This window comes from Triturus cristatus, chromosome 2_1 (assembly GCF_964204655.1).
Source record: "Triturus cristatus chromosome 2_1, aTriCri1.1, whole genome shotgun sequence".
In the NCBI taxonomy this organism is placed as follows: domain Eukaryota; kingdom Metazoa; phylum Chordata; class Amphibia; order Caudata; family Salamandridae; genus Triturus; species Triturus cristatus.
The window spans coordinates 870,557,936-870,582,267 of NC_140581.1; the positions used below are offsets into that span (position 1 = coordinate 870,557,936).

At 45.2% G+C, this 24,332-nt stretch overlaps 1 long non-coding RNA gene across 2 annotated transcripts in view; it reads right to left on the reverse strand.

The window, feature by feature from the left end:
* LOC146866011 (uncharacterized) overlaps positions 1 to 24,332 on the reverse strand; it is a 101,384-nt gene that overhangs the window by 34,283 nt on the left and 42,769 nt on the right. For both annotated transcript variants that reach the window (XR_014976747.1, XR_014976748.1), the window contains exon 2: positions 21,149 to 21,196. This is a non-coding gene — a long non-coding RNA (uncharacterized LOC146866011). The remainder of the gene's footprint in view (positions 1 to 21,148; positions 21,197 to 24,332) is intronic.

Consider the following 24,332-nt stretch of genomic DNA (forward strand, 5'->3'; position numbering starts at 1 on the left):
CAGACCAACTGATACGCTTAAGGCAACAATGGGAGATAGATTTGGGTGACCTAGAGGACAATGATTGGCGAGATGCACTGGCCGCACCCCAGGAAATCGCTATGAGACTTAAACTAGTTCAGCTCAAGACCCTGCACAGATTCTACCTAACAGTGATTGTCCTGGTTAAGATGAAGAGAAGAACAGACACTTATTGCCTGTGAAACTGCCCCTAGGAGGGAACCTTTTTCCACACGATATGGGAATGTCCAATCATTCAAACATACTGGGCAGCGATCGCATCAAAGATGGAAAAGGCGGGGGGGGGGGGGGGAACAAATTCAATGCCACCCCGAAACTTTGTTTATTAAATATATGGGAGGCCACCAACCTAACACAAACTGAAAAAACATGGGCATCGTTGGGTTGGGCTCACACAAAACGAAATATAGCACAAAAATGGGGTGTAGGGGAACCACCACTAGTAAAAGGTTGGGCTGCTGACACGGACAGGGCCATGATAGCGGAGAAAGACATCTTAAAAAATAGAGGATGCCCTAAAAAATGGGATTGGAAGTGGGCAGCATGGAATACATACAGAGGCGAAATCTGCTTGTCTCCGGCGGCTGAACTAGACTGGAGGGAAGAGAGGCTGGTAGTGTCACCAAATGCAAAGGGGTAGGCACAAACTACTGAATATGTCTCAGACTGTAACATCAAATGTATTGTACGCTAATGTTGTAACCCCCGAATCTCAAGCGAATAACTATCTAGCTGTGTCTTTTGTTGTTATGTACAATAAAAAGATTTACAAAAAATAAAAAGGATTTGCCACCTGGATTTGTGATGGATTGCCCACAGGGAGAAATGATAATTTTACCTGCCTTTTCCAACCTCGTCCCAGAGACAGTAAAAAATGTATTTGCCAGGGAGTGTGCTTTAGCGCCGGCTCCTGCTTTATACCCCAAGCATGTGTGGTGGGATGACGGTTCCCCTTACCATGTTATACCAGTGAGTGGGTGTTTATGCTCCACACAGACACCATGGGACTTAATGACAATATCCCGTGGAGCCTCTTACTTTGACACCATCACCCTACCCCAAGAGGTACAAGGGCACTAGTTGATGGAGAACAATGCCACTAATAAGCATATGTCAACACCATCAACAAACAAGATATAAAGAGAATTCTCAAGAACATGTTGTGAACCACCACTATAATTTTTGAATTTTTTTAACCCTTCTTAACCTCTAATAAATAATGAGGTCTGACAAAACAGGAGAATACTTCATTTCTTAATACCACTCCTGATCACCACCCCAGATCAGTTCATTTGTGCACTACATGCCCTTCGGAAACCAGTACCTTCAACAACTAGTACCCTTATAACATACTGATGTATATGTTGTGGCTAGAGGTGTCGAAGGCAATACCCTTTTTATGACCACTCATGTACACAATGGGTGCGGACCTCTCTTTTTCTCAGATAGGCCTCAAGAATCACCTTACATTGCCAGAATACGCCTATGACAAGTTTTCACAGAAAGAACAATGAGCACGACCTACATCTATTATGTTAAAACATTTGTCTTCACTTGTACGTGGATATATGTGTTATGTGACGCAGTCACAACTCGTACATCAATAGTGCAGTGCAGGATAATCAGGCTGCACTACTATGTGATCTCCTCTCCCTCCCGCAAGTACACAAGCGATTTAAACGGGGTCGGAGAAAATCACGTTGAAAATAATTTTTATGATTTAAATAATTTTTATAACTCTCCACTCTTTATCATCGTATAATTATCAGTAGCCCATTGAGCACATCAACAAAAGATTTTTTTTTAAATATTTCAACTTTTTGGGGAGATTAGGAAGCACCGACTTCACTGTGCCACATACGAATGAGATTCTAAAGTGGGAAATCTCCCAACATGATGCCGGCGATATGCCCACTCTGGCGGCTATGTTTTGCACACTGCGTGGTGCAGTGTTTCGAGGCGGCATGACTCTGCTGTTTTTTCCCACCGCACGGATGTGAGAGGGCTTTGAATACAGAGTCAGAGCAATGCCCTTGCTAATATGCGGTCTCCGGGCAAGAAGTAGGTTATTAAACCATAGGTGGCTTTGACGAAGTAAGTGGTGCAGGGGAGTCCTTCTGCTTCGAATTAAGGATGCTCATATAGGGAGGAGCCTAGCGCGCAACCAAGATGGCCGCGTAGGTGCGAGGCTCCCGAGGACCTCCGCAACCTCCTACGTCTATCCTGATTTCATCCTGCCTCGGTTGAGGGGACTGTGTTGGTGAACCTGAGTTGAGGTGGTACCCGTTTTCAAATCGGACCTCGGGTGCCGGAGTGAGCACCGATTGAAGTTTGCGGCCTTCTCCTCGCCGGACCCCGGATTTGCGTTGGGGGGTGACCCAGTGACAAAGTGAACAACAACGGCGGGCCGGGCCTGGCGAGTCGCGTACCCCGCACTTTCGCTTTCGCTTTCGCACCGTCTCTGCAAGTGTGATCGCGGAGCTTTTTGTGTTGGTGTGGCCTCGCTGGGGGACCCTGCCTGCCTGCCGGCTGTGACCCACCCTGCCGATCTGGGGTGGCCCCCCCCGGAGCTCGTGGCCCTGATTGCCTGCCCTCTACGGCGTTGCTGGTGCGATTGTGGGACCAGCGGCGATGGCCACGAAACAAGATGGAGATCGGTCAAAGGCCAAGTCGACCCGGCGTGTCACCGTCCATCAGGCCAACAGCATGGACCGCTATACCCTCCAGAGGGGATCTCCCGGCGGACCGCACAAGTCCCCCGAGGGCCCTTCTGATGCCCCGGACTTGCCCACGGATCTGACTCTCCACGACGTCATGGGCGCCATTTCCGAGATGAAGGCCTCGGTGGGCCAGCGGTTCGATACCCTGGCACAGAAGATCGACGCGGTCCTTGTGGATGTCGGCCTGGTGAGGGCCGATCTTTCCAAGACCAACGACCGAGTTGATTCTTTGGCCCAAACCGCATCGGGCCTTACGACTGAGGTGGCGGCACTGCAAACGGAGGTGCGCCGGCTTACTCAGGCGAGTGCACTTATGGATCGACGCCTTGAGGATTCCGAGAGTCGGGCCCGGAGGAACAACATCCGCATCATCGGAGTACCCGAGGGACGGGAGGAAGCGGCGGCGGATCTATTTGTGGAGGACCTGATCGCTACCCATCTCCAGCCTCGGGGACTGAGTAAATTTTTTGCCGTGGAGAGGGCCCACAGAGTTCCCGGGGGAAGGCCGAAGGTCGGAGCCCCTCCGCGACCTCTCATTGCCCGGATTTTTAACTTTCGGGACAGAGACGCGATCCTGCAAGCCTCCAGACTACAAGGGCCGGTTAAGCTGGAAAATATGGAGGTGAACTTTTACCCTGATTTCACCCAAGCGGTCCAGAAGCAGAGACTGAGCTTCCTGGGCGTCAAACGCCGACTTCGGGACCTGAACTTAAAATACGCCATGCTCTTCCCGGCCAAGCTGCGAGTGGAGGTGGATGGTCGCACGCACTTTTTTGATCGTCCCGAAGCGGCTGGGGACTGGCTGGACACTCTGTCTGGGGATCGTGATCGGGATGGCGGGGGGGGGGCGGCGGGAGGAGATGGCCCACTGGATCGTGACTGAGGGGTCAATATTGGGCCTCACTCTGGACGAATACGATGCTATTTTCGATCAAGCGTCTGTCTTTGTACATTCCCCTCCCATGGAGGTTGTGTGGGGTCTAGGAGGGGTACTCTTTCCTCCTCTAGGGGGTCTAGCTAGTTTCTTCTATAGGGGCGACAGGCACACTGCAAGTTGGGGGGGCTGTCCGGGCTCATGCAGGGGTGCAGGGAGGGGGGAGTTTTGTTGGAATGGGTGGGTTGGGGTGGGTTGTTGTTTGTTTACACCACAAGGCAAACGTATCATTGTGTTATCTCTACAGTGCTCTCTGGGGGACGAGTGATGACTTCTGTTTATGATGGGGGGTAGAGGACTGAGTTTGTTGTCCTGGAATGTTAATGGACTGGGGGACAGGATAAAGCGAGGTGTGGTCCTGCAGTTCTTGAAGCGAATTTCGCCCGATATAGTTTTTCTGCAGGAGACGCACCTCATTGGCAATTCCTTTTGCGCTATGAATCGACGGGGCTACCGCCTCGTGGCCCATTCGGGCTTCACGTCTGGTTCAAGGGGTGTGGGCATTATGGTTAAAAACTCGCTCCCGTTGGCGATTGATGAGGTGCGCCATGACGATAGGGGACGTTACACGGTTTTGGTGGGCAGAATGGAGGGCAGAGTGGTCGTTTTTGTATCAGTATATGTCCCGCCGGGGCTGCAGACGACCACCTTTGCGGACCTGGGGCGCCTCCTCCTTGGCCTTCCGGAGGGGATTCTAGTGGTGGTGGGGGATTTTAATGCTGTAGTTTCCGGAACTGTGGATCGTCACCCCCCTAGGGATCTCCCCCGGGCCCAAGCGTGGTTATCTGGCCTCTTGGATACCCTGGGGCTGGTGGATTGTTGGCGTTTAAAACATCCCACGCAGCTACAGTACACCTTCCATTCAGGGGCTCATGGTAGTCTCTCACGGCTAGATTATGTCCTGGTTCCGGCGGCACACGTTGGGAGGATAGGGGAGGTGCGCCATTTGGCACGGGGTATTTCGGACCACTCTCCACTCTTGTTGCACTTTGATATTCTTTCGAGGGGAGAGGGTAGGGTGGTCCCAATTAATCCCTGGTACCTGCGTGACCCCACCATTCGCGCAGAGCTGATTAAATCCCTTAAGCGCTATTTTGACGAGAATGTGGGGTCTGTGTCATCGGCGGTCTCACTGTGGGAGGCGTTTAAGACAGTACTCCGAGGAGAGGCCCTGTCCCTTATTTCCCACTCCCGGAGGCGCGAGCGGGAGGAGGTGACCCGTGTTGAAGCTGAGATAGCCGAGTTGGAGGGTGATCTAGAATGTGGGGTGACGGATGACAAATTACATGTTCTCCAACTCAAGCAAGCGGCCTATAAGGCCCTCGTCACGGAGGCGGCCAGGGGCCTCAGTAGAGAGCAACAGGGGAGACTGTATGATGTGGGTGATAAGGCTGGTAAATTGATTGCGTGGCTGGACAAAAAGGAGAGAGCGAGTCGAGTTGTCCCGTTGATTGAGAAAACGAATGGTGTGTGTGTCACTGAACCGGAGGAAATTGTCTCCTGCTTCGCGGACTATTTCCATGGGGTGTATTCCCCGGTGTCTTCCCGCTCTGAAGAGGATTCCCATGCCCTGCTCAGAGATATCGCGCTGCCTTCCCTTTCGGAGGAGGACAGAGTGTCGTTGGACGCCGCTCCAACCTCCGAAGAAATTGCCCTCGCCATACGCTCGGTCGCTTCCGGCAAGGCCATGGGTCCTAATGGTCTTCCCATCGAGTTGTATAAACTGCGACCGGATACGCTGGCGCCGCATCTCCGTGCTATGTTCCTTGCGGCCCACTCGGTGGGTTCCCTCCCGCTAGACCAGCGTCTGGCTACCATCGTGGTTATCCACAAGGAGGGGAGGCCACGGGACCGGGTCACGTCCTATCGACCCATTTCGTTATTGAATGCAGAGCCCAAAATTCTCGCCAAGGTGTTGGCCAATCGGCTGGTCGGCGTAGTGTGTGACTTGGTCCACCAGGACCAGTCCGGCTTTATTCCCCATCGCAACACAGCGCTTAACCTGCGGCGTTTGCATGGGGTGCTCGCACGTGTCCCGTTCATACGGGAGCCGGCCATCTTGGCGTCTTTGGACGCCACTATGGCGTTTGACACACTTGAATGGCCATATATTTGGGCGACGCTCGCGAAATTTGGGTTTGGCCCAGGGTTTATTAGCTGGGTTAAATTGTTGTACTCTGGCCCACTGGCGCAGGTGGTTGTGAACGGTAGAGTGTCGTCTCCGTTTGAGTTGGGCAGGGGCACGCGGCAGGGCTGCCCGTTATCGCCGCTCCTTTTTGCGCTTGCCTTGGAGCCCCTGGCGGAGTGGCTGCGGTGGGAACCTTCTATTCGTGGTCTCCGCTGGACCCCCGAGTATGAGGACCGCGTATCTCTATACGCTGACGATATTCTCCTGTACCTGGCTTCCCCACGTAAATCACTGATAGTACTGGTTGATGTATTGCATTCATTTGGTCGTAACTCCGGCCTTGTCATCAACTGGGCTAAATCGTGCGTGTATGTTCTCTCTGGGGAGGCTCCTATCCTTCCGCGGGGCTGTCCTATCCAGATCGCCCCGCAGGGATTTAGGTACCTGGGTGTCTTCATTACCCTGGACGCGGAGGCCCGGTATGATCGGAACTTGCTTCCCCCCCTCCAGCGTCTGAAGGAGGATGTCGTGCGTTGGCGGCGTTTGCCGCTCTCGCCGCTCGGCCGGGCGGCATTGTTTAAGATGATGTCGCTGCCGCTTTTCCTGTACGCTCTGCAGAATACAATGGACCTCGTCCCGGCGCGCTACTTCCGCGAGGTGGAGAGTTTGCAACGCCGCCTGTTCTGGGACGGGAGACCGCGTATCGCCCTGGCGAAGCTGACGCTCCCGTGGTATGACGGGGGGATTGCCCTCCCGGATATGAAACGGTATTATTGGGCCTCCCAGCTGGCTGCGAATAATCACGGCCTATACGGGCCCGCCCTAAACCCGGCCTTTGAAATGGACAAGATGCTACTGCCGGGTGGTGACTATAATCGAGCGCTCTACTCCGGCTCGATCGACGCACGTCTGACGGGCCCCACGCGTGTCATGGTACGAGTGTGGCACGCGGCTAATGTAGCGATGGGGTGGAAGGATCGTTTGACCCGGGCGTCACCACTATACGCATCTGAGCAGTTGGGCTCCCTGTGGACCTCGAAGGGTTTCGAGAAGTGGGACATGATAGGCATCAGCAGGGTGGGGGATCTCTGGACGAGGGGGGGATTCAAAACGTTCGAGATGCTGCAGACGGAATTCCAGTTGCAGGACAGGGAGTACTTTCGGTATATGCAGATCCGTCATGCACTATGCTCCGCCTTCCCGGACGTCGCCTCCATCCCGGAGTACTCCCCTCTGGAGTGCTGGATGGACATGTACCGGAGAGCACGATCTCATTGATCTATAAAAAACTGATTAATGACCGCTCGGGATTGCTGACTAATCTTCGTGAGGCTTGGGTCGCCGATGGATTGGAGCTGGACGACGAGGACTGGGTCTCTGCGGTGGCCTCCCCGAAAGAGGTGGCCATACCGGCCCGCCTTCGCTTCGTCCAGCTCAAGATACTCCATAGGGTCTACATAACGGGGCCAAGGCTATTGCGTATGGGCTATGTTGTGGACGGGTTGTGTAAGCGTGGGTGTGGTTCTTTGGGGACCTTTCTTCATATTTTGTGGGAATGCCCAGAGGTGGAGCGATTCTGGCGGGGTGTGCATGAGGTCCTGCGGGTGGTCACGCGTGTGTCGCTGCTGCCTGAAGCGAGGAGATGTTTGTTGAACGTGTGGAAACCAACCGACTACTCGGCGCCACAGACGTGGTGGGTGACTCTGGGATATATGGTGGCCAAGCGCGATATTGCTCAACTGTGGGGTTCCCAGAGGTCCCCGACTGTTTCGGCCTGGAAGGAAAATATGGACTGGTGCATGTTTCGGGAAAAGGTGGTGTATGTAGCGAGAGGTAAGCCTGGGACATGGGTGAAAGTATGGGGCCCCTGGAACGCCTACCGCGGGGGAATCTGTACCCCGCCGTTATTGCCTGATCCATCGCCTGCCCCGTCCCCCTAGCCGGTTTAGCTCTCCGGTACCGGGCACGGAGTCCACCCAGTCCCTGTCCTGACCTTCTCCCCCCCTTGATACTCCTATGGATCGGTAGGGTCCCCCTTCTAGGGGAGCACATGCTGCTGTTTTCGATTGTGGGTTGCCTTGTGGTTTGATTTCTTTTTTTTTTTTTTGTTATTTATGTTTAAAAGAAACCGTTATGTGGGGTCCGGATGGTGTGGCCATCAACGCTGCTAACTCCTGTACGTTTCCCTTTGCCGCAGCATGTGTTCTACTGTGTGTATCATATGCTCCTCTTGTTTGCTAGCGGCCGGCCTGAAGGTTGTAGGCCCATTTTTGTATATTCTTTGAACTTTGTCATAAACGGTTTCAAAAAAAAAAAAAAAAAAAAAAAGGATGCTCATATATAGGTGGTAATTGACACACAGGAAGCGATACCATTAGTGTCTGATCAGCTTTTTTCCTCCTATTTTAGAGTTTGACTACAAGCCCCTCCACCCCTGGGTATTGACCATGACGCATTAATATAGCGTTTGCAGAAGTACGTTACTGAGGTTACTTCTTGTATGTTGTGTTGTACTGTCACATGGTGTCTTGTCTCACTAGTGTTTTTTATAATTATTGTTTCCACCAATCTACGTTGTGTGGCAAACATGTGACACACAATTAGAGCACACTGGATAGATCCTACAAGCACCCACCATATAAGGGTGTTATATTTATATTTACATGAATAAATTGAGCAATTGTGGCCTGCCAGCCCAGCTGGCAGGTTGTTGTTTTAATGCATTTTCCTTTCCAATTACAGATACGGATTAATTCTAAAAACCTTATGTATATACAGAGCATACATATCAAGTGTGCATGCTTTGCGTCCTTATTATAGGATTGACTAGGAGTGGTACACACGGGCTGGACCCCGTGGAGTCCTGATGAAGAGCCATTAAGGGAACGGCTCGAAACATGTTGACAACTATATATTGCTGAGACAACCAGACTCATTACAGTCTGGATTCCCCTCAGTAACAACCCCTGATTTTCAAACGTACCAACTAGGGGCGGGAATAAAAGAGTGGCAAACTAGTTAGGTATTTTTAAGTTTTCTTTTTCCACTCCACTTCACTGCACTACACATAGTCTACACCAGTAAGTGCTCCTATGTATTTTGCAATACGCAGCACGCCTCAATCCGTAGAGGAGTGAGAGGAACCCCGATGAAGAAGCATGCCACCTAGAGGGAACCCTGGTGGGTGAGGGGTCTCTAAAAAAAAAAGCTAGACAAGCGATTACAGCGGATTCTCGCTGTATCCTATCAACTTCCCCAAGGGCATGTTTTCTTCGAATTTCTCATCTAATTATCCTACAGGTAATCCAGATGGAAGCTTAGATTAAGTATAAAGCCTCTTCTCCCCTCCAGGGGACAGCTAACACTGAAGTATCACTTTATTCTGCTACATCAACTAATTCCTTGTAAACATAATGCAAAGAGAGAGAATTTGGCAAACAAAGAAGATGTCTACCACAACGTATCACCAAAATAGTCTACTCCCTGTTCTCCAAAGCATCCAGAACTGCCAAAAATAGATTGACCAGCCTCTGGCTACTTCATGGATTATGATAACTTCTCTTCAGGTTCATCTGACCCAGCATCACTACCACCCAGAAGTAGAATGTGTGAATCCTACATTTGGCTGAAAAAGACATATTCTATGCCACCATGGATATACATTTGGATTACAATGTCATTACTTTTCCTTTGGATTAGTTTTGTAACAGTCTTTTCCTTGATTCCCAACAGACACTAGCTCCCAGAATTGAATTGGTAAACGTGGTTTTAAAACCTCACTCTTCATCACACAAAGTGCGAAGAGACCTTTCTCTGGTGAACATCTCAGCTATTCCTGTTCCTGATGGGATTGTTTGGGATCAAGTATTCTATGATATATAAGGACCCACTGATTTGATTCAAATTCCATAGTACTATTTCTAATGATTGATTCATTGATACAGTGCATGAAATGTTAGATGATTTGCAACATTCAACTGATTATTATGATGTAATGTTCTGTTTTCACCATTATGATCACCATTTCCAGCATAAAGCAAGTATTCGCCGTGCAATATTTAATTGCGCACAATGAGTACACTCTCCTACACCACCAATGTGTCATCTGCAATTGACATTGTTCAGAGTGACTTCTTTAAAACATGGGCAGTCACAGCTTAGAGCTATAATGTTACTAATTTGGACTCTGCAGAAACTTCGAGCTGGCCGCGTTCCATGGAAACACCTTAATACCACTAGCTTGTTTTTGTCATATAATATCCAAAGAACAGACAATCATGGCAAAGAAGGATGCAACTTACACCATGTTACATATAGAGAAGCTGGAGAAATTGCCATTCACTGTTGCTTAAACACCTTCCGCGGATTGGATAATCCTCAGATTCATTTCTCTGCCAGTTTCGACATTTCACTTCCAATACTGCTTACAACACCATCAAGTGGGCAGATATAAAGGGCATGGATCTTATCTTTCACATATCGATGCTGGAATAGGGAGACTGGGGTTTTTCTTAGCTGGACTGACTGTGAGAGTACCTTGGGACATTTGCAGGGAAGTTTTGCTTCATGGAGCATGTAGCATGTAATAAGTCTAAGGCTAACTTGTCATGCTACTTGAATGGTTCCACATCTGATGTTATCCATATGGCTTTCAGATTACTCTTGAATGGGAGCTACTTGATGCTGAATGATCAAGAATGCTGTGCGAGAGGATCAGGCATTGTGTACATTATCTGTTCCTTTTGCAATTTAATGGGAATGGCACACTTTTTTAAGACAATTGGCTCCAGGTTGGTTAGCACCTTTCAGTCAGTCTTCTGAATTATTCCATCATTCTTAGACTCCGTTTTTGGAAGCAATTTTGGAGGTTTACCACGTGTCCTATTAATAGGGGTCGAGATGTGCTTTAATTTGTTCTGCTCTGCAATGGATGTCCCTCCACAAGGTCACATGGGGATAGCACTACCACACGTGCTCCTGTGTCCTGAAAACATGATACAGTGCTTTGACGCACCCTTACTTCAGGAAATGAACAACCATTGGTTCCTGTCTTTTCAGCCTGTAGTTACACTGTGTTCAGCCCGTTTTCCGCTGTGCACTTTCTTTTTTTATTTTTTTTATTTTATTGATGATTCAGAGAGGACAAAAAAAAAAAGTAGTTAACAAACAGCAATAAACAAAAAAAAATAAAAAATGTTAAATGTCATTGCTGTGCCCATATTCTAAGCGGATCCCATATTGCAGCCCCCAATTTTTTTTTTGCCATGCCTTTCAGTTTGAATAGTGCAAATTCCGTATTGTATATGGAAATTAGTTTAGCCCTCCAGCTTATAAAGGTCGGGGGCTCCGGGTCCAGCCACTGAGATGTTATACATAGCCTCAATACTGACATACAGATGAACTTAAAGCCTCTATAAGATGTTGATAGTCTACCTGACACAGCACCAAATTCAATTCCAAACATAACCAGAGAGGCTGTAACAGATATAGGGATTCCCAAAATTTGCAGCAAGAACCGTTCTATATCCATAAGGAGGAGCTGAAGGGCAGGACACAAAAAAAAATATGAATCGAATCTGCTGCATAATATCCACATCTGGCACAGTTAGTCCCCCTCCCCGCCTTCCATTTTGCTATCTTCCCCGGCGTATAATACAAGTTAAATGTGGCCATATATGATTGGCTTCTAAGACTACCAGAAAGCAGAATGGAGCTGGCAGTTCGCATTACCAGATGCAGATCCAGGTTGTTTAGCACCATTTTCTCCTTCCATAATGCTTCCTGTCTATCCATATCATCAGGTTGTATTAACATAAATTCTGTATATATTTGCCCTATTTTACACTTCATTTTTATTAACTCCAACATATGGATCTGCCTTTGCTGAAATTTCCCCCCCCGCCATTGCGGCCTGTAGAAAGCTCCTAACCTGCAAATACTTAAAAAAATCAACCCTCCCAACACCAAATCGTTCTTGTAGAGTTAAGAAAGATAGAATCTCGCCCTGCTCTAATAGATCCGCTACTAGTCTAATATCCTACTGTGCCCACCTGCGCATTATCGCATCCTGAAATACAGCGGGCGGTAATACGGACGAATCCAAGGGTGTATATTTAATAATAGTTGGGATACCTAGTTGTTTGCGCACCCTCTTCCAGACTGAATAGGCCGTCTGAATGATCTTAAACCTAGTTTTTTTGTAGTAACTTGGCTCCAACACTTTTAAAAGTAAACCTTGTGCAGATACTCTCAAGCACCACTCATATATAGACGGCGAGAAAGCAGGATCCAGGACTGCCAACTTGCCCCAAACCAGGATCCCCATTAGTTGGAGTAGCGAGGATAGGTGATATAGATAGAAATTTGGGAGAGCAAAGCCACCTCGATCGACCGGCAGATAGAGCCACTTAATAGCCCTTCTAGACCGACGATAACCCCAAAGGAATCGTGAGCACATTCGTTCTATTCTAGAATATACAAGCTTTGGGAAAAGCATTGGTATAGCCCGAAACAGGTACAGGAACTTTGGGAAAATGGACATTTTTAAAACATTAACCCTTCCATATAAGGAGAGATGCAGCCGGTCTATTCGCTCCAAAGTTTTATTTGAGGAGGCGAGTATAGGATCCACATTGATCGTCGGAATATTATAAATTTGGGGTGAGATAATTATACCCAAATACGTTGCCTCCGTAACCACTTCCACGTGAGCCTCCAATGGCCATCCGATCTCTGTATGGAGCACCTGAGTCTTTCCCAAATTTAATTTATAGCCGGACATTACTCCGAAATTCTCCGTTATGACTTCGATTCTACGAATGGCTCTATTCATGTCTGATGACAAAACTGCCAAGTCATCGGCATATGCTAAAACTTTGGCTGAATATGTCTGCGTGGTTACCGGTACTATTTCCATGTCGGACTCTAAGCTTTCAATAAGGGGGTCTATAAACAACGCAAACAGGAGTGGAGAACAAGGGCACCCCTGCCGAGTGCCCCTGTTAACCAAAAAGCTTTGAGATTCTTTCCCCCCCCAGCCGAACTGTCGCCATCGGAGAAAGATACATCGACTGTATTGCCCGTAAATACTCATTAGGGAATGATTTCCACCTCATTACTGCCCACAGAAATTCACAGGAAACCCTGTCGATTGCCTTCTCGGCATCCAACAGGGCAACCCCAACCGGGACATTCCTAGCCTGAGCCCAATCAAACACAGAGATAAGTCGTCTGATATGATCGGTAGTTCCCCTCCCGGCGATAAAGCCATGTTGTTGTAATGAGACTAGAGGGCTAATGACTTCCCCCAGTCTCCTTGCCAGACATTTCGAATATATTTTATTATCAGCGTTAATTAGGGAGATTGGACGATATGAAGAGAGCTCATGAGGATCCTTTCCCTTCTTCTTAAAAACTACTATCACTGTTTGGGACCATGTGGCCGGGGGATCCCCGGCGAATGCTGCTTGAAATACTGTAGTCATTATCCCCTCTAGAGACTTCCTAAATTTAATATAAAACTCTAAGGGGATCGAGTCTGATCCCATCGCTTTCCCTAAGGCTAGGGATGACATAGCGGCTTCGATTTCTTCCCAGGAGAGCCCCTCCGACAATGCATCTTTTTCCTGTTCCTTTAAGCCCAAATTCACTTTTCCCGCTAGGTAGCCCTCCGCGTTAACAACTGGTTCAGACGCATACAGCTTTTCGTAATATTTTTTAAAAGCATCCTGGATCAAAAAGGGAGTCTCCACCATTTTGCCATCAACATCTTTGATCTTGACTATCCTAGACTGGACCTCTTTTTGACGCAGCCTATTAGCGAGGACTCTCCCTACTCTTTCTCCATACTCATAGAGCTCGCTTCTATGTATTTGATAATTAGCAGCGGCTACATCTGCATAGCCTTGGTATATTTTTGCTCGGCAGGCAGCCAGTTCAGCCTGAACCACCTTGACCCTACCTGCACAATTTATCTCTTGGACTAGCTTTTGCTCCAGCTGGGATAAACCCGCTAAGTCCTCTGTAGCCCTCAAAGATTCTATTTTGCGTTTCCTCACAGAAAATCTTAGTGTCTCCCCTCTTATCCCCGCTTTTAATGCATCCCATACTATAGCTATCCTGGCTGATCCTATATTGGTTCGAACAAATTCAGGAATCCATTTATCCATCCAGATACAATAGTCCTCATTAAGCAGGAGCTTTCTATCAAATGTCCATTTTATACTCCTAGTCTTTAATCCTACACAGTCAAACTCCAAAACTATTGGATTGTGATCCGATATAATTTTAGGTAAAATCTTAATTGATGCCCTTGATTAAACGGCATCAGAGACCAAAAAATAATCTAGCCGTGCCATCCTACCGTGTGGGGCAGAATAGTATGTGTAACCGTCTTGACCTGGATTGAGTTCCGCCCATACATCATATAGTCCTTGATCCTGCACCAACGCCTGCAAACTCTTAAATCCTCGCAGCTTCCTACCCATATAAGATTCCTCTGTCCTAAGATTAATCTGCGACTGGATATGGATATTTAAATCACCACAGAGGATCATGGGGTGTGGATATAGTGCTAATTCTATATTAATCAGTTGGAAGATACTTGGGTCGTCCAAAACATGGGCAGTCACAGCTTAGAGCTATAATGTTACTAATTTGGACTCTGCAGAAACTTCGAGCTGGCCGCGTTCCATGGAAACACCTTAATACCACTAGCTTGTTTTTGTCATATAATATCCAAAGAACAGACAATCATGGCAAAGAAGGATGCAACTTACACCATGTTACATATAGAGAAGCTGGAGAAATTGCCATTCACTGTTGCTTAAACACCTTCCGCGGATTGGATAATCCTCAGATTCATTTCTCTGCCAGTTTCGACATTTCACTTGCAATACTGCTTACAACACCATCAAGTGGGCAGATATAAAGGGCATGGATCTTATCTTTCACATATCGATGCTGGAATAGGGAGACTGAGGTTTTTCGTAGTGGGACTGACTGTGAGAGTACCTTGGGACATTTGCAGGGAAGTTTTGCTTCATGGAGCATGTAGCATGTAATAAGTCTAAGGCTAACTTGTCATGCTACTTGAATGGTTCCACATCTGATGTTATGCATATGGCTTTCAGATTACTCTTGAATGGGAGCTACTTGATGCTGAATGATCAAGAATGCTGTGCGAGAGGATCAGGCATTGTGTACATTATCTGTTCCTTTTGCAATATAGTGGGAATGGCACACTTTTTTAAGACAATTGGCTCCAGGTTGGTTAGCACCTTTCAGTCAGTCTTCTGAATTATTCCATCATTCTTAGACTCCGTTTTTGGAAGCAATTTTGGAGGTTTACCACGTGTCCTATTAATAGGGGTCGAGACTGTGCTTTAATTTGTTCTGCTCTGCAATGGATGTCCCTCCACAAGGTCACATGGGGATAGCACTACCACACGTGCTCCTGTGTCGTGAAAACATGATACAGTGCTTTGACGCACCCTTACTTCAGGAAATGAACAACCATTGGTTCCTGTCTTTTCAGCCTGTATTGTTACACTGTGTTCAGCCCGTTTTCCGCTGTGCACTTTCGAGTGTGCCCTGGACATATCTGTGACTGGGGGTGAATATTAGATGTGTTCAGCATTCCGTCCATCATCTGTTCTTTTTTGCATTTGTAGCCCTAAGTGGGAAGAGTATGCCCAGATGTGAGTGCAGTGCTCGCTATGCCACCAAATTCAAGCTAGCCTAGCTGATATGGGGTGATACCGTGAAACCGGTCCCAGGATGCTTATTTCCGGTCCGGGGAGGACCTGGCCTGGCAACTCAGGTTGAACTGTTCCCATGGGGAGCAGGGTCGAGACTGATTTGCATATGGCTGGGTCCAGACTGGAATGGCGTGGCAAGCCAGAAAATTATAGTTTTAACCTGGATCTATGACTGAGGGTGAATGTTTGATTTGTTCAGCATTCAATTTTTCATCTGTTATTTTTGCATTTGTCGCTCTAAGTAGGAACGGTATGCCCAGGTGTGGGCACTGTGCTTGCTATGCCACCGGATTTAAGCTAGCTGGGCTGATGAGGGGTGATACCTCGAAACCGTTCCCAGGATGCTTTTTTCTGGTCCAGGGAGGACCTGGCCTGGCAGTTCGGGTTGGACCGTTCCCAAGGGAAGTAGGATCAAAATTGATTTGCATATGGCCGCATCCAAACTGGAATGGCATGACGAGCAAGAAAATGATGGATTTAACACAGATCTCTGATATTTGATTTGTTCAGCTTTCCGTCCATTATGTGTTCTTTTTGCATTTGTCCCCCTAAGTGGAAAGGAGATGCCCAGATGTGGGTCCAGTGCTCGCGATGCCACAAGATTCAAACAAGCCCGACTGATTTGCATATGTCTGGACCCAAACTGGAATGGTGTGGTGAGCAAAAAACTATGGATTTAACCCAGATCTGTGACTGGGGGTGAATGTTTGATTTGTTCAGCATTTCGTCCATCATCTGTTCCTTTTGCAATATAGAAGGAATGTCAAACTTTTTTAAGACAATTGGCTCCAGGTTGGTTAGCACCTTCCAGACAGTCTTCGGAGTTATTCCATCAATTTTGAAGGCTTACCATGTGTCCTATTTCAAGGGGTCGAAACTGTGCTTTTATTTTTTCTGCTCTGCAATGGATGTCCCACCACAAGGTCAAATGCGGATAGCACCACCACATGTGCTCCTGTGTCGTGAATGCATGATACACTGCTTTGGCGCACCCTTACTTCAGGAACTGAACAACCATTAGTTCTTGTCCTTTTGGCCTGTATGGTTACACTGTGTTCAGCCCGTTTTCAGCTGTGCACTTTCGTGGGTGCCTTGGATATATCTTTGGGATCGCAACTGGTTCAATCTCCGGACATTGCCCTACGGGTGGGCCCATTAACAGCTCCCTTGTACTGCTGTCCCACATGCTTGCCATTGCTCATGAATACATAGTATGAGCCTCCTGGAATGCTTCAGCTCCAGGTAATTTGAATTCTGCAGAATCGGCACTGGCTGTTCCTCTCTTGCTAGACGGTGAGGGGGATGGAGTACAACATCTTTGCTCTATGGACCTAATGAATTGGGTGCCTCAGGGAACATTGTCTGAATTTTCTGGGAACAGCAATGTTTTGTCTGCTCCTGGGAACACTTAAATAATCTTTCAGTTTTGAGGTGTGGGAACATTGTTAATGCAAACTTGTGTTTAACATACCAAATTGTTTTTAAATTGTTTTATATACCGCCTTTTAACGCATTTTTAAAATTGCTTTTAAACTTTTAAATATGGTTTTGTGTGTTTTATGCTCAAACTAGCATAGTGCCTTTTTATAGTTTTAAGGTTTTTTATGCTTTTGCGTAGGTTCAGCATTGTATTTACATTAGCTTTATTTTTGTCGTCTCACGTCCAAGGAGTGGGTATCACGTGGAGGTATTAGGCCTGGTTAAGAAATTGCCATTTTAAATGCACACGTTCTTAAGTTGCCTTCTTACCCTAAACACAATCACATCTGACACACATTCATTTGGGTGCACATATGGAATAACATTCAGTGAACTCAGTTTTGCAAACAACACCACTTTGTAGGCACTCTATCAAAACACCTTGAACATTCTGTACAAGGGTAAGGTTCAGCATGCAAGATGCCATTATTTGTTTTGGCCACTCGGTGACAGAGCTATCACAAAATAATTAACAATAGCGGCCTGACTGGGGCTTCGGCATAGTAACATAGAGGATGTAATTATGTATATGACATCAGGCCTTTGTTTGGGCAGAGGAGCATTTCGCTGGCACTGAGAGGTCAGTCCATGCCGGAATTCCAGCTCAGCTGATTCCTTTTACCTCATGCAAGGGATGCTGTCCAACTCTACACCAAGACAGACAGCTTGCTGACACTTACCCACAGGTAATGGGGACTTCGACCACCCAGTAGGGATTTGGCAGATCTACTCACCTTAGATATGATGGGGTATAATGCGCTACGTAAGAGTACACTATAGTACAGTACTTGTATGCACACATATAGTTTCCTGTAAGCAGCAAAATGGTTGAATTGTTCATCTTTTCCATCATTCTTGTACTGTTAATCACATTATTCTATTAACTTCTATTAATCATTGCAGCACAAGTATTTTACTTAAGAATCATAATGCTTCAATGAATATTGAAACCGCATACTGTGTATTTCTTGTGTATCTTTTTGGGTATGCCTAAGTAGCTGAGCGAAAGGGTATTCGATCTGTTACCACCATTTCCTTGGGGAGTCAGGGTTGTTATGCTATGAGGTTGCACATCCATATGTTACCCGGTAGAGATGGTGCACTGTGAGCTAGCAGGACTATAGGCCAACATATTCTGAGGGGTGCTTATAATCAGTCTTGCACTAGTTCAGAGTTTATGTTGTCCAACAAACGCAGTTTTGCTTAAGAAAGTATAAGCTGTACAACAGTATCAGAATAGTCATCATGGTGCATATCCTGTTTGCTATTACCTTGGCCAGGATCTTATAATCCACATGGATGATGGTTTGTATGATTTAAGATACAACTGATCGTGAGGCTATTCAGGAGGAATACAATTATGGCTTCTCTCATACTTGATGACAACATACCCCTGATTGCTGCCTCCATATAAACTTTCAGTAGCTTAGACGCCAACAGAGAGGCATACATTTCATAAAATGCAGCCGGGTGACAATCACTTTCCAGTGTCTTACTCATTGCCAATTCTCATATGGCCAGCTGGATTTTTGCCACCACAAGTGGCACGTCCACAAAAAACACTTGTCGCCCATTCAATCTCAACTTTCATCCGCGAGTACTCCCTCCCAGGGACTCACAGAGACCTTGCTAGTATTGCGGATCCTACCTCATTTATTTGACCTTGTGTCACCACAGTTTGCCTGTGAGGGGGCTGCACCTCTGTCATAGGTACCCTTTCCTCTATGCCTTGCACTAGACAAGCCAAATGCCGACCAGGTGTGTCCCCCTCCTCATGCTGTTACATCAAATCCTACCTATAGGGTCATGGAGTGAGTTGGGGTACTGCTTTATTGAGGTCTCACACTATGGTTGTAAATTCTTCAGGTTGCACTTCTCTCAGTGCCACTCTCATATTTTTCCTGAGTTTTTCTTCCAAGTTCAACACCTCACCATTTGGATGTAGTCTAATTCCATGGCTAGTAGCAATATCCACCCCCATCAGGTACACTTTAACGGCGTCCCTCTCCCTATGGAAGTCTACAACAGAACCCTCCTTATGGTCAAATATTTTGTTATATGTGAGTGTATGGTCTCAGCTTACACTCTGTCCTGTAGGGCTACATCCTGCAGTCAACACATGATATTCTAGGCCTATAGTGTCCCTGATGTAAATGTAACACAAGCGCCCCATGATCAGAAAATGCGCATGCAAGATATTTGCTATAGGATACTTTAGCCTGCATGTATATTGAGTGGAACATAAAGTCAATTGGGAACTACTGAATTTTATGAACTGACATATGTGCTAATGTACTAATAAAATAAAATTCAGAATCGAGGTGGGTCGCAATTTGATATACTTCATGCATATTAGTGAGGAAGAATGCAAATCGTGACCCACTATAATTTGCTGCTATCCTAGGGATGGTGGCCTGCTGGATCCACATATGGGATGTCTGTGATTGCTTTTAAATAATGGATTGTTCACTAAATGTAGTCCCTTTTCTTTAATGGAGAACGAGATGTGTTATAAAAGAAGAAAGGTTTCTCAAACTTTTTCTAAGACTAGCAGTGGTCCTTGGGACCACTTCCTACTCCTAAAAAACTGTTTTGCCAACCTTTCAGAAAAGAGAAAGGGATCCTTGGGGAACTCTTTCTTTTTGTAAATGGGTTACCACAACTTTTATGTAGTTGGTTAAATATTAATGTTTTGCAACCAGATGTCAGTTGTAAAACATTAATACATGTCATTGCGAATCACTCTTTGGAAGGGACGCGCTAAACACACCCTTTGCCTACTCCTAAAAAAATGGTTTGTAAACATTTCAGAAAGGAGAAAGGGTACCTTTGGGATCCCTTGCTATTTGTGAATGGGTTACCACTACCTTTATGTAGTCGTTGAAAAATTAATGTTTTGTGACCAGATTTCAGTTGTAAAACATGAATACATGTTATTGCGAATCACTGTGTGGAAGCGACGCCCTAAACACGCCCCTTTCAAATAGCTATTCAGTATGAATTCGCAGACCCAAATTGTGATTCCATAACATGTTACCGAATTGCAATTTCAGTTTTGTACATACCAAAAAGGTCATTTCGCAGTCACAAAGGCTCTCATTTTGCTAATCATAGTCTTAGGAACTGCAAAACTCCATTGTTCATCGGGTTCATAGTGTTTGACGATGACTTTGCAGTTTATTCTAGGTTTTGGGAAATCTTTTGTAAAAAATTAGGAATCACAATGGGGACTATTCACAAACTGCATTCTGTAGTATGTTTGGTAGTACTACAGTAGAACTGCTAACATACTACAAATACTATCAAAATAAAAAATGTACGTGCAAAGGGCTACATCTCTGCTACTACTATCATTTCTTTGCAGAGACAAACTGCCCAAATGCGGAGATCTCTACACGTGTCTACATTTTAGAAGGAATGGGGGGAGAAGTTGGAAAATTGAGAAAACCAACAACTAAATGGGAAGGGTTTATGGAGGAGTAAGGAGGGGTTAAGAGATGGCTTGGGAGTGGTTTAAGGAGTGACATACACCCACCCACAAAAGAGTAAGCCCATTCCAGTTTACAAACTGCACTTTTATAGTTACTACAGCCAAAATAGACTTAAAATAGTAGTAAATGTATTCCAGATCCGACCTAAAGTAAGTCTAGGACGACAAATGGCCAACCACTGGTACTATGTCACTCTATTATAGAAAATAATGCAGGTAGGAACTTAAAATAAAAAACCCCAACAAAAATTGCTAAAATGAATATATCTATTTTAACTTTTTACAAATATATATAAATGTACAGTATTGTTAAAAAATATATAAAAATATAAATAAAAATGAATATATTTCTACTATAAAAAATTATAATTCGTTTTTTTAATTAGAAACAAATTTTAATTGTTTTAAAACATACTTAAATATATTCTATAGATAACTTTTGGTATCTGTTAACACATAATAAATATAAAAAAATACTTTTAGTGGTATTTTTATTTAGTGGTAGATCTTCCAAATCATGTATTCAATACATTTAAATTAATTATTTCTTTCCATATTAAGTTAATAGTGGCTTTGCATTTTTTATGTTATTCTACATTTACTCAATTGTAAATTTACCTGTGTAACTTATCCCCGTTGCGTTTTCTACAGCATATCACCCAGAAACTGATGGTCACAGAGATGGAAAAAAGAGTAACAAGAAAGGGTTAAACACGTTTGGCTAGCTGAGTTTTGGCACAATATTTAAAAAATGTTATCTACTTAGTACTATTCCATAACTGGAACACATCCACAAATTGTTGAGACAGGAAGAGGCTAAGAATATAGCTGGAACCGCTATTCATGGTGCAGAAATGACTAGACGATCTAAACAAAGCTAAAGCCATGTATAACTAGTATGCCGAAAAGTAAATATGTAAATCCCCTATCTATAGACTGGGGAAAAATTCTGGTTTTCAATGAGACATTTATGTTTAGGATTGCATTAAAAAATTACAACAATAGTTTACTGGACCTTTACCAATGTTTAAGGTTTTTGGGAAAAACAGCAGTACAATAGCCCTTCAAGCTAATTTAAAGGTTCATCCCAATTTTCAATTGCCACTAGAAAAGACAGTAAATCCACATACGTGATTACAAGAATCATCCTTGCCACTTATAAGTAAGGCTCCCAGTTCTCCATTTTTAAAGATAAATGCAGACAGAAAATAATGTGTTTCCTGTATGAATGAATTTTAAAAGTGGACTATCTGTTGTGAATTCCAAGGTCACAGATAAGCAGATATATATATATATATATATATATATATATATATAAATAGCATGGGAAGCTAAAAACAGGTTAAGATACCTTTAAATTCAGACATATATTAAAATATATTTGTAGTAAATTGCTATTATTTACCTGTGGGTGTAGTGTTTTTCTATATTTGGCTGCTGAATTTATGAAAACGCGACAGGCTTCAAAGTACGAGTGCATGTTTATCAGTAAAATACAAGTGGAAATATACCAATACTGACTCCACTTATTCGCACACCACAAATAAAATATGGATATATACTAGTAAGATGGCAAGAAAATAAATATGGATACATACGGAAATGTTAAAAAGATAAATACCATAAAACCGGGAGCCCTACTTGTAAGTCATCAAAAGAACTTCAATATTAGGTCCAAGCTGCTTTGGACTTTAGTAAATTCAGGAGACAATTACAATAGCTGGAATGATTCTGACATACATGCTCCTGGATTCATTTGTATGTTTCATTGATCTTTTCCTTGCAAGCTAGGTCCCAGCCCTAGGATGGGGCTTAGCAGGTAATGACAGTAGCCAATGGCTTTTACTAAATGTGGTGGACTCCACTTGGTCCACCCTATAGTATGTTACGTATGGCTTCCCTGATAAAAGTAGGAATTAAGTTGTCAATGTGTCATCTGCTCATTCAGACTAAGATTCAGCAATAAAGATGGATGGAGTATGGAGTATTGGTCAACAGACTTGTTGAAGAGACAGCAATATTTTGTTTGTGGTATCAAATGACACATGCATTATCATGCGTGAACGTTTATTTCCTTGCCATGTGTAGTATTTTCTAGTGAGACAGCAATCTGCCATCAAAACAGACCAACAACAAGCTCTCAGGAGATTTTGTGTTCTTGCGACAACAGGACCTCTCAGTTGCTTTCTTGATACTAGGAGCATTTAAACAGTGCCCTCCTCCGCTTCAGCACGTTGCACTAAGAAAGGTGGTTGAGAGAAGTTATTGCAGAGGAGCCTGCAGTTTGGTAGAGATTTGTGGAAAGCCCATCTGGAGAGGAACGCTTTCAGTCAGATTGAGTGAGAAGGCTTTAAGAAAACATTTACTGAAAATAAGTGGTTTTAGGTCATTTTATACTGGCATTTCAGGAAAAACTTCATTTAGTCACATTTTCTATAGGAGATTGAATTTTACTTTGTTTTCTTATATGAACACGGTTGGATTGAACAGACATTTATTTTGACGAGCCTTGTTTTGTTAAGTCACAAAGGGTGGCTTGTTTAAAAAGAAAAACAGCAATCTTTTCTGCAGTTTAACATTGTTGTTGTACACTATGGACAAGACGTGTTTGGGACAGAGTTTAAAAAAAAAAACTTATTGATAATAAAAAATAGAGACATGACATTCAAGTTACTACATACATAGTGTTCAAGAGTACAGTTTACATAGTATAATCGGTGTCACTTATATTCCCATCTGCTAACAGCACTGAGTGATAAGCATCAAGATCATTTATGAAGCAGTCCAAGTCATTTTGAGTCAGACAATAACAGCACAAGCAAATCACGGTGTAATCCCACTGTAGTATTCTGTCACAACAATCTGTCCAGTAATGTGACCCCAAAGGGAACTCGTGAACATACATGTATCTTTTGTGTCGCGCGTTTAAAAAATACGCGGACACGAAGTGGATCTGTAAACTTCTTTATTCTTTTCCCTTACTCTCTCGACTGCCGCTCCCTTGCGCCGTCTCTCCCCATCCCGTTCCGGCCATGCCTGACCCAGAAGTCCTGGACGGAGTCAGGCATGGCGATGCGACATCTCCCCCTTTTGTGAATTATCAGTTACCTTAGATCTTTCTATTCTTTAAAGTTCTTTAATGAGTCGAACTGGTCTTCGAATGGTCCTCTGTGGCCGGCAGGGAGGACGCCGTTCTCCGATTTCATCCGTGTCAAATACACGAAAACGTTCTTCGAGGTTGCCCGTTCCTGAGTCTGAGGTGTCCGTGTATCCGTCTGTTTTGTCTTCTCGACCATATGCCGCTGGATTACACTTCTTGAAGTGTGACACATTTCTTGTGGTCCTCTTGGTTGTGGAGGCAGCTGTGACCATGGTCCCTTTCCTCTTCACTACTTGTAGCAGGTGGGCATGAGAACGTCTGTCGGCTTTAGTTCTCCATTCCTGCTTTACTAGTACCCAATCTCCTTCTTGAATGTCAGACGTCTTTGCCCGACGACGATTATCGGGTATTCTTTCAGCTTTGTTTTCTTGTTTCTATCGAGGTTTATCAGTGTCTCATGATCCGAGGTCGGGGTCTGGATTGTATGACTGCATCCGAAGTTGGTATCCTGGTGCGCGGAGTCCTCCCGAGCATCAGGGTGGCGGGGCACCTGTTGGTGGTGCTGTGTGGCGTGGTACTGTATGCTCGCAGTGCTTCATTGAGTGCTGGTTGGATGTCGCGCTGGGAAAGTGCAGCTTGTTGTATTGTTTTCTTCAGGGTGGCCATGAAGCGCTCAACCATCCCATTTGCTTGAGGGCATAG